This window comes from Entelurus aequoreus, linkage group LG19 (assembly GCF_033978785.1).
Source record: "Entelurus aequoreus isolate RoL-2023_Sb linkage group LG19, RoL_Eaeq_v1.1, whole genome shotgun sequence".
NCBI classification, from domain to species: domain Eukaryota; kingdom Metazoa; phylum Chordata; class Actinopteri; order Syngnathiformes; family Syngnathidae; genus Entelurus; species Entelurus aequoreus.
Window position 1 is genome coordinate 29,726,579 of NC_084749.1, and position 12,520 is coordinate 29,739,098.

The following is a 12,520-nucleotide window of genomic DNA, read 5'->3' on the forward strand; positions in this document are numbered from 1 at the left end:
TCAGAAGATGCTGTTCAGTATTGTGGCATGTAAACTGTTTTTTATGCTCTAGTAATGAAAATATTTGATTTATAATTAACGATTCCTACTTCATGGAAATTAATTATCACAGTCATGTCCGGACCCATTAAACAGTAATATTCAAGGGACGACTGTATAATGTCTGTACTGCATGTACTTAAACACTTTACACCAACTACTTAAGATACCGCCGTATTAAATTATTTAATTATCTATATCTTTGGGACTAAAAAGCCCTCAATTTGTTGTGCTTGCTTGGTTACTCTATTTGCTACAAATCAGAATTGACAATGCATCAAATAGCTGTTCACTAAATGTAATATTGTTAATGAGTATATGCTTATTTCCAGGCCACACACGTTCAATACCACATCGCACTTGTGCTCACAGGCCACTAAAATCGTAAAGTAAAACTTTTACCGATTTTAAAAGAAACGTTTGGTGTGTGATGGGCCTGGCTTAGCCCTCGGACATGACTTGATTAGCCTCAGGCTAAAGGATGAGACCTGTGGAGAGTTGAGATGAGGCTGTCACATTTCCCGCAGATCAGTCATTATCACTAATCCAGTCACAGCGCTGGGATCAGCATCAGGCTCATTCATCTAGAACCGTCATTAAAGAGCTAAATGAGAGCTGCCTCTGCTAATGAGGTAATGAGAATTTCTGTGTGTGTGTGTGTGTGTGTGTGTGTGTGTGTGTGTGTGTGTGTGTGTGTGTGTGTGTGTGTGTGTGTGTGTGTGTGTGTGTGTGTGTGTGTGTGTGTGTGTGTGTGTGTGTGTGTGTGTGTGTGTGTGTGTGTGTGTGTGTGTGTGTGTGTGTGTGTGTGTGTTGGAGACAGACAGAGTGAGACAAGACATGGCTAAAGGACAGATTACACATACTCACACACAGACAGATGGACCTGAACCATTTTGGCATTGGGTTGGATCAAGTCCCGTCAGGATAATATCACTTATCATTCTGTATATAGCTCCCCTTCATCTCGCATAAACAAAAGTTGCACTTGTTTGCGATTTCTTGTTAATTTGATGTGGCCTCATCTGCTAATCGCCAAATAGGATAAACATTATGGGCCTCAGGTGCACCTTTGCCCAAAACAAAGCACTGCTGCATCGGAAAATGTTTTGTCGCGTACGGAGCTGCAGTAGGTTCAAATGTGCATGAAACCAACACAGAATTGATGAGTCACCGCAATATCTTAGAATTCATAGTACTTCAGTATACAGTAGGCTGAAACACTATATCTTACTTAGTCTCTAAAAACAATCCAGTTACCTGCTACAGTCCAAAACCATGCAGATTAGGAGACTGTAAATCAGGGTTCTCCAAACTTTTTGACTCGGGGGCCGCTATTGGGCCGAACTGTGTGTATACGTGTAGCCTATATACCAGGGGTGGGCAATTAATTTTTACCGGGGGCCGCATGAGCAACCCGAGCACTGCTGGAGGGCCACACCGACAATATTTCAATTAAATTTTGCTCAAATTATTTTTGATATACCGTAAGATAGATGATAATTATAATAATATTTTCATTTAACCTAACTTATCTTTATACAAAAGCAGATGGCTTTTGATGGTTTTATTTTGAACACTTTCTTACACAACACTTCCTGATGTATATTACAATACAAAAATTTCAATTTAAGTCACTTTATCCTGCATCCTCTTTGTTGTGAACGTAGCACGTCTGCAAGGTGATTGGCAAAGAAGGAGGAAGCGTTGCTGTTGCGGAAATGAGGAGTGAGGATTGGTTTTCCTTTTGGAAAGAACGAGAGAAGTTGAGCTGTGTTAGTATAGCATGCTCAATAAAAGTTTAAAAAGAGCATCGGACTTGGTGTGCACTTCTTCTGGACGCTACAATTGATGTCAGAAGTGGGATGAAATGCCTCCCAGTTCGCCTTGCCATCAAACCTGGGAGTCTTCATTGAGGGCGGACGTCTTCCATGCCAAACAGCGTGGCTGCACCTGTAAACGCTGTCTCTCTCTCTCTCTCTCTGTCTATCTCTCTCTCTTTGCGGCGAGCTCCTCACGTAGCACGTACCTCCCGATGACGTAGCACACAAACACCTGCAGTATGCGCAAAGTTTTACTTCTGACAGCAATTGTAGCGTCCAGAAGAAGTGCACACCAAGTCTGACGCTCTTTTTAAACCTTTATTGAGCAAGCTATACTAACACAGCTCAACATATCTCGTTCCTTCCACACGCACGTCTCCTCACTCCTCATTTACGCAACTCAAGAAGACAACATCTACTTCAGCAGGTCGTTACACTATATTCTTTAAACACAGCAAGCTGTGTACCACAAATAAGCACACAGCTTTACCTTTACTGGGCAGTTCATGTCTTGTTGAAAACACGCCATGCGTCATCACCTTTTCTCTTTTTAGCGTCTCGGGGATAACCGGGCATCACTTGTCGCTGTGCGCCTTCCCTCAAAGGACATACGCACATATAACACTTTTCAAAATAAAAGCAGCACAGTTGTATTGCACGCACGACAAAGATGTTTTTTGAAATGTATTTTGTAATTTGTGATTGCCGCTGCGCGCACGAGCATACGTCCACACGGAAGTAATACAAATAACGCTTTTCAAAACAAAAGCAGCACCGTTGTATTGCACACTCGAAATAGATACTTTTTAAAATGTATTTTGTAATTTATGATTGGCCTCACGCGGGCCGGACAGGGACGTACAAAGGGCCGGATGCGGCCCGCAGGCCGCAGAATTCCCAGGTCTGCTATATACATATATATATATATTAGGGGTGTGGGAAAAAATCGGTTTGAATTCGAATCGCGATTCGCACGTGCGATTCAGAATCGATTCTCATTTTTAAAAATCGATTTTTTTATTTTATTCTTTATTTTTTATTTTTTTATTTTATTTTATTTTTTTAAATTAATCAATCCAACAAAACAATACACAGCAATACCATAACAATGGGGCGGTATAGCTCGGTTGGTAGAGCGGCCGTGCCAGCAACTTGAGGGTTGCAGGTTCGATCCCCGCTTCCGCCATCCTAGTCACTGCCGTTGTGTCCTTGGGCAAGACACTTTACCCACCTGCTCCCAGTGCCACCCACACTGGTTTGAATGTAACTTAGATATTGGGTTTCACTATGTAAAGCGCTTTGAGTCACTTGAGAAAAAGCGCTATATAAATGTAATTCACTTCACTTCACTTCAATGCAATCCAATTCCAAAACCAAACCCGAAAAAAAATTGAATATTATCAAAAACACTATCAATATTAACCTCATTGACATTATCATGAGACATTTATAAAAAAAATTAAAAAAGAACAATAGTGTCACAGTGGCTTACACTTGCATTGCATCTCATAAGCTTGACAACACACTGTGTCCAATATTTTCACAATGATAAAATAAGTCATATTTTTGGTTAATTTAATAGTTAAAACAAATTTACTTTATTGCAATGAGTTAATAAAACATTGTCCTGTACAATTATAAAAGTTTTTTACAAAAAATCTACTACTCTGCTTGCATGTCAGCAGACTGGGGTAGATCCTGCTGAAATCCTATGTATTGAATGAATAGACAATCGTTTTGAATCGGGAAAATATCAATTTTGAATCGAATCGTGACCCCAAGAATCGATATTGAATCGAATCATGGGACACCCAAAGATTCACAGCCCTAATATATATATATATATATATATATATATATATATATATATATATATATATATATATATATTCCTTGCGCACTAATTTACTGAAAGAGTCAAGGGCCGTAGTTTGTGGACCCCTGCTCTAAATTAGGGCTGCAGCTATCAATTATTTTGGAATGGATTATTTTTGTTCAATTTATCGAGTAATCAGATATACCACACTTCATACCCTCAATGCATATTTTCGGGGAAATAGTTAAAATAATATTTTTTTTCTGCTTGCCATAGTCTTCATTCTTGTTTCTAATAAATGCACATTATTAACACTGACATTGCACTTTAATAAAAAATGTTTTTTCAAAAATCTGCTCATATGCGCTCTATTGCCGCGACTGTGCTGTACTTATATCCACATATTTGCGGTGTTGATTTTATCTATTTTTATTTAGCTCCAATCATTAAATGATTAATCAAAGGAACAGGATATCAATTGAAGCTTTCTATACTCAAAATGAATCAATTAATCGTTGCAGCCCTACTCTAAGGCCCTGTCTACATTAAGCCGGATAACTTCTTAAACAAATAATTATTTAGCCTAAGCCCCGTGTCAGCCACACTAAACCAGCGTTTAAGGTCCTCTTTGGATAATTTTTTACACGGGTAAGTGTGCCGTGTATTTCTTGAATCTCCGGCTCTTAGCTTCGTATGGACTCATCGATTGATTACAAACTGGGTTCGGAGAGGAAGTGACGCCAGAAAGAGAATTTTAGAATGTCCAGGTCAGCTGTGATTCTAATTACCGAAAAACTTCATCCATTTGTCGAAGGAGAGACAACGAGAATGCAGGCTCCCGTGGATGTGATAAAAAAGGTAGCGTGTGCTTTGTATTACCTGGTCGTCGAGGGAAGACTACGGAAATACTTTTGGACTGGCAAAGCAGACTGTATCAGTTATTGTCCGCCATGTATGTCGCGGACTTAACGTCTAGGTCCAGAGTATATAAAGTCACCAAAAAGGAATGGACAATGAAGGTGAAGGCAAAAGAGTGAGGAGTGTCCTGACCAGATATCTAGATCCCTAGTTTGATTGATGTAAAATGTTCTTTATCACATTGTTTACTTTCACATGTTTTTTAAAGATTTTATTTATTTATGATGTCTCAGGTGTGATTCACTACAATAGGGCCCCACAGCACACTGGATTCCAGTTAATTGAAATACCACAACACTGGATATTGTTCAGATAAGTTCAATTTAATTTAAGAACTTGCACACAAAGCAACACTGGAGGTGACTATGACGTGCGCATTTTGCGCGCATGCGTACTAGGTCGCGTTGCGCTGGCGGACGGAGTGGGAGTGGGGGTCTTAAACGACCATTGTGTGTGTTTGGCATTGTTTACCACGAGTGTGCAATAGCAATTCTTTGTATCTTTGAAGACCATGCTACATATGTAAAAAAAATAAACCACATGTTAGTGCACCAGTCGAGGAAAATGAGCAAACTACATAAATAACATCTTGTAATTTTATTTTTATATTATTTTTTGTATCTTGATGGATTGAAAATTAACACCAATGAGTTGACTGATGAACATTATCACATCATTTATTCAGAAAGTATAAATAACGACAAATAAAGATAGAATACTATTAAGTGCAACATGTAAGTGTAAAAAAAAAAACCAACGACATTATGATTTGTACATTTTCAGAATGTGCTTGTTCTATTTTTAAACAAAGAAAACAATCTGAAGTTGTCTTTATTTTTAATTTATTGTGTCGTGATTTTACCAGTCCGGCCCACTTGGGAGTAGATTTTTCTCCATGTGGCTCCCGATGTAAAATTAGTTTGAATTTTTTTTTTTTTAAATGTTATACATTTTTAAAAAAAACAACATTTAACAAATTGTTATTATGGGGTATTATGTGTAGAATTTGAAGACAAAAATTAATTTATTTTAGAATACGGCTGTAGCACAACACAAAACGGAAAAAGTGAAGCTCAGCCAATACTTTCCGGATGCACTGTATCAATAAATACTCAAATTATTTGTTCTGTACAGACATACACTATATTGCCAAAAGTAGTTGGCCACCTGCCTTTACTCACATATGAACTTGAAGTGCCATTCCATGGAATTGTCCAAAATGTTTTGATATCCTGGAACATTCAAAGTTCCTTTCACTGGAACTAAGGGGCCAAGCCCAACTCCTGAAAAACAACCCCAGACCATAATTCCTCCTTCACCAAATTTCACACTCGGCACAATGCAGTCCGAAATGCACCGTTCTCCTGGCAACCTCCAAACCCAGACTGGTCCATCAGATTGCCAGATGGAAAAGTGTGATTCATCACTCCAGAGAAGGCGTCTCCACTGCTCTAGAGTCCAGTGGCGACGTGCTTTACACCACTGCATCCCACGCTTTGCATTGGACTTGGTGATGTATGGCTTAGATGCAGCTGCATCCATTCCATGAACTCTCTGCATACTGTACGTGGGCTAATTGGAAGGTCACATGAAGTTTAGAGCTCTATAGCAAGTGACTGTGCAGAAAGTCTTTGCACTATGTGCTTCAGCATCCGCTGACCCCTCTCTGTCAGTTTACGTAGCCTACCACTTCGTGGCCGAGTTGCTGTTGTTCCCAAACTCTTCACTTTTCCTATAGTAAAGTTGACTTTGGAATATTTAGGAGCGAGGAAATTTCACGACTGGTTTTGTTGCACAAGTGGCATCCTATGACAGTTCCACGCTGGAAATCACTGAGAGCGGCCCATTCTTTTGTTTGTAGAAACAGTCTCCATGCCTAAGTGCTTGATTTTATACACCTGTGGTGATTAGGACACCTGGTTCTCATCATTTGGATGGGTGGCCAAATACTTTTGGCAATATAGTGTATATAGCTACTAGGGCTGCGAATCTTTGGGTGTCCCACGATTCGATTCTATATCGATTTTCGGGGTCACGGTTCGATTCAAAATCGATTTTTTTCGATTCAACGCGATTCTCGATTCAAAAACGATATTTTCCCGATTCAAAACAATTCTCTATTCATTCAATACATAGGATTTCAGCAGGATCTACCCCAGTCTACTGACATGCAAGTAGTAGATTTTTGTAAAAAGCTTTTATAATTGTAAAGGACAGTGTTTTATCAACTGATTGCAATAATGTAAATTTGTTTTTAACTATTAAATGAACCAAAAATATGACTTATTTTATCTTGGTGAAAATATTGGACACAGTGTGTTGTCAAGCTTATGAGATGCCATGCAAGTGTAAGCCACTGTGACACTATTGTTCTTTTTTTTTTTTTTTTATAAATGTCTAATGATAATGTCAATGAGGGATTTTTATTCACTGCTATGTTAAAATTGTAACTAATATTGATACTGTTGTTGGTAATATTCATTTTTGTTTCACTACTTTTGGTTTGTTCTGTGTCGTGTTTGTGTGTCCTCTCAAGTGCTCTGTTTATAGCAGTTCTGTGTTGCTGGGTCGGGTTTGGTTTTGGAATTGGATTGCATTGTTATGGTATTGCTGTGTATTGTTTTGTTGGATTGATTAATTAAAAAAATAAATAATTAAATGGGGGGGAAAAAAATGGAAAAAAATAAATACATTTTTTTAAAAAATCGATTTTTTAAAAATGAGAATCGATTCGAATTCGAATCGATTTTTTCCCACACCCCTAATAGCTACTGTATACAAATGAATGCACTCCTGAATTGAATGTTACCAAATTTTGTTATGCACGTGTAGTGACAACAAATTGAATCCTAATGTCAAACTGTCCCTGCAAGAGCCGACAGAGTAGCTGTTAGTTGAGAAATACTAGCTGGAGCATCATTGAACATGCATCTTCCTGCCATGTTATAAATTGAACTGAACCGTGGGGGTCTCATCACCATACTAAGTGCATACAAATTGTTTTGGTGCGACTTGTTGTGGGAGGTAGCAAGTGGTCAGATGATGCGAGGGATGTTGATCCCTGATTGACACGCCGCCCTTATGGTGTTACGCATTAATAAACAAATGAAGGCCTCACCCTGGAGGTCAGAGGAGCTCAGCTGGCCCATTTGCCACACGACCATCTCTCCCGCTCACGGGGATCCAAAATGGCCACCCGCCCCGTCTGCCTTTCAGACGGCGGCTAACCTTGTCTGTGGTGAGACAGGCAGGAAAGAAGGTGGGGGTTTGAGCGGGGACACACAATGTGCTGGCGCGTCACTGATTAGTCTGAGTGACAAAGTGGAGCAGAGAGTCCACTCGGGCCTTCATAATAAATCTATCAGGAACTAATAGAATTCCATCAATCCCCACGCTTCAGTCTCCCGGCCCTCCCTCCCTCCCTCCCTCCCTCCGCACACTTTGGGGGGTTCACCATGTCGGTGTGTGTCAGTGAGCTGTTCAGATTGTGAAGAGGGGGCGGAGTGCAATCCTCTGGGATTATACAACTGTTATTATTCAATTACGCCGCCTTTTCTTCCCCGTTAAAAGAGCGTGATGTCATTATCACTTGATGAATATATATAATTAGATCTTGGCCGCTTCCCCTTCGACTGATGAACGCTACTCAGGCTTGCCATCCCCTTCCTTGAAGGTGACCACAATATTCATAATCATCTAATGATATCTTGTTTAGTTGAAAATATAATACAACAGAGATTTCCCTTTCAATGTTCCAGGGGTGTTTTAGAACAGGGGTTCTTAACCTTTTAGACCATGGGGCCCAATGTTTCCACTACAGAGGGAACAGGGGCCCACTCAAATATTAACACTAGTTAGTCATCTTACTTTTGATTGTTATCCTATGCAATAATTCTATCTAACCTACTTATAGTTGAACTGGCTAAACCTTGTCGAATGATATGATGGCTCCCTGTGCGTTACCGAATCAATTTTAAACTACTTCTATTTGTTTTTAAATGTCTAAACAACCTCGCTCCAACATATCTCTCCAACCTCCTTCAGCCTTACTGCCCCACCCGATCCCTAAGATCAGCCGATCAGCTGCTACTGATGGTCCCTGACACAAGGCTGAAGCTTAGAGGTGACAGAGCTTTCGCCGCTGCTGCACCCACGCTCTGGAACGACCTACCTCTGAGTGTTAGACAAGCCTCCTCTCTTCCTGTTTTTAAATCTCTCTTAAAAACATACTTTTATTCCATGGCTTTTAACACTGAGTGATATCCATCCTGCTATGGCGCCCCATAATACACCTGCTGTGAACCTGTTTTTATGTTTTTATGTTCTATTTATTTTTATTTTATTTATTTCATTTATTTTATTTATTTTATTTATTTTATTTATTTTATTTATTTTATTTATTTTATTTATTTATTTTTTATCGTGCTCTGTTTGTGTTGTGTTGTATTTGCTCGGTGCTCGTATTATCTTTTAACCTGCCCATTGTACAGCACTTTGGCTACCCCTGTGGTAAATTTTAAATGTGCTTTATAAATAAAGTTGATTTGATTTGATTTGATTGATATGAAAGCATGTGTTAATCACACATTATTATAGAGACTGATTACAAAAATAATTTCTAATCAAATATACTGAAAAACGTGGACTTAAAAACAGATGAAAAATTAATTTACATACAACTACCCAGGGCTAAAATAAATGAATTCTAACTAAATTTATATATATATATATATATATATATATATATATATATATATATATATATATATATATATATATATATATATATATATATATATATATATATATATATATATATATATATATATATATATATATAATATCAATTTAGTTAGAATTATATATATATATATATATATATATATATATATATATATATATATATATATATATATATATATATATATATATATATATATACATATATATATATATATATATATATATATATATATATATATATATATATATATATATATATATATATATATATATATATATATATATATATATATATATCAATTTAGTTAGAATTCACTTATTTTAGCCCTGGGTAGTTGTGTGTATATATATATATATATATATATATATATATATATATATATATATATATATATATATATATATATATATATATATATATATATATATATATATATATATCAGTGGCGTGCAGTCACTAGAGGCAGGTGAGGCCGTGCCTCACCTGCCTCTAGTGACTCTAGTGACTGCCTCATCATGGAAAGAAAAAAAAAGTAAAAAGAAAAAAAAAACATTAAATTGTTATATGTATCCAGTGATTATACTAAAGTTATTTTCCATTTAACTTCACCAGTTTTAGATTATTTTTATTTTTATTTTTACATTTGCCGTTCAAATACTGACAAGAGACGGTGCGGTGTCCGCAGCCAGTTGAGGCACGTGCGCAATGACTCGGCTAACTGCTGCACTGCTGTGCAGTGAGACCGTATTGCTATATGAATTATATTATACATTTCCATAGTTTAGTTAGCTGAGGTATATAATGTACAGTGTATTTTGTCAACAACTGTATGTGTGTAACATATTTTTAGTGCTGAGCGATCATAAAACTGCTTCCAAGACACACTGTGTGAGGCTCGTCTCATAACCACGCCTCCTAGTGCCGGTTAACACTCCCGCCGCAGAATGCACCGCCCGACGGGAGCGCCACACCAACCAAAGCACACACCCAAACCCTCCACGTGCAAGACCGAATCCACCCAAAAAAAGTCACTTAACAAGAAGCCAAAAAGTGCAAAAACAACAATGCTCGCGCGGCGCGCCGGAGGAGCCGTGAACAGGGACACAACATTAGGTACACCTGCAGAATGCAGCGCGGATTTCATATTTCATTCATTCACAACGCTCCCGCATTTATAAGTAAAGGTAAGACCATAATAACGTTTTTTTAATTAAATGTGCTTTATTGTGTGCTACAGTTTGTAAGTGTAAAGTTAAAGTTAGGTTAAAGTACCAATGATTGTCACACACACACTAGGTGTGGTGAAATTTGTACTCTGCATTTGACCCATCCCCTTGCTCACCCCCTGGGAGGTGAGGGGAGCAGTGGGCAGCAGCGGCGCCGTGCCTGGGAATCATTTTTGGTGATTTAACCCCCAATTCCAACCCTTGATGCTGAGTGCCAAGCAGGGAAGAATGCTGGTATGAGCTTTTAAACATAACCCGTTAACTGCTGCCAATCAAATTGTGAATAAGATACTCTTTAGGGTTCATATGTTTGTAAATCTGACTGTGATAAAGTCAGTGCCTCACCTGACATGAACGTCACCGCACGCCACTGATATATATATATATATATATATATATATATATATATATATATATATATATATATATATATATATATATATATATATATATATATATATATATATATATATATATATATATATATATATATATATATATATATATATATATATATTTCGTAATTAACCTGTCAAACATTTAACTGCAAATGAAAATGCAACTCCACCATAGTTTTTGCGCTTGAGAAACTAGTGTTATTACAGGTGTATATATATATATATATATATATATATATATATATATATATATATATATATATATATATATATATATATATATATATATATACCTGTAATATATATACATGTGTATATATATATATATATATATATACCTGTAATATATATACATGTGTATATATATATATATATATATATATATATATATACCTGTAATATATATACATGTGTATATATATATATATATATATATATATATATATATATATATATATATATATATATATATATATATATATATATATATATATATTTCGTAATTAACCTGTCAAACATTTAACTGCAAATGAAAATGCAACTCCACCATATTTTTGGCGCTTGAGAAACTTCTCTACGACTTTAGCTGCAGACTAAAGTCGTAGAGAAGTTAACTGCAAACAAAATGCTTGCTTTGATATATATATGTATATATATTTATATATATATATATATATATATATATATATATATTTCGTAATTAACCTGTCAAACATTTAACTGCAAATGAAAATGCAACTCCACCATATTTTTTGCGCTTGAGAAACTTCTCTACGACTTTAGCTGCAGACTTCTTCTGTTTGTTTGAGATTGTCATTACTACCCCAAGTGGTGTAAAAGTCTATTACAACTGAGTACTGCTGCGGCACTTATGCTGAGGAACAGATATTTTTGGCGGCCTTGTAGCGGGTGCTCACGGCCCAACAATGGGCCTCGGCCCTATGGCAAGGAACACTGTTTTAGAATATTCAACTATTTGACAATTCAATACGGAGGAGTCCAATTCGACTATCGACCTCTGCGTTTAATCGTCAGGCATTTAATGAACGCCCGGACGTTGGATCCCTAAAATTATGTTAAATGTGTTATTTTGCACACACAAAAGTAATTGTTGAACAATGTATTTCCTACGAAACCAATCATGAAATTAAATTAAAATTTGGTTTGAAAAAAGTAAAAAAAAAAATGTCACATTAAAAAACAAGTGTGGGGCAAAAAATTGTAATGGGAGGTGCGGCTTTAACCAAATTTCTCCTTAGAGCCCCAATTAAACCAGGGCCGTACTCTTGTAGTGTAGCACAACTTCTGACATGAAAAAAGTTTTGCTGGGCGAACGTTAACGAATCAGACTCTGCTATGAAACTCCTCAGTCGGAGATACTACTGAATTTGTATGCAGTTTATTCGTAAAAATACAGACTTTTTAGAACAATCTCTTCTTTTCAACAACTATTGGTAATGCTAGCTGTTGGGGGTGTTCTTATGTTTTTTAGTCAAATAAATGTTATTTTGAGGCGGTGGCATATAGCAGTATAATAAATAATCAACAACAAAATGCTT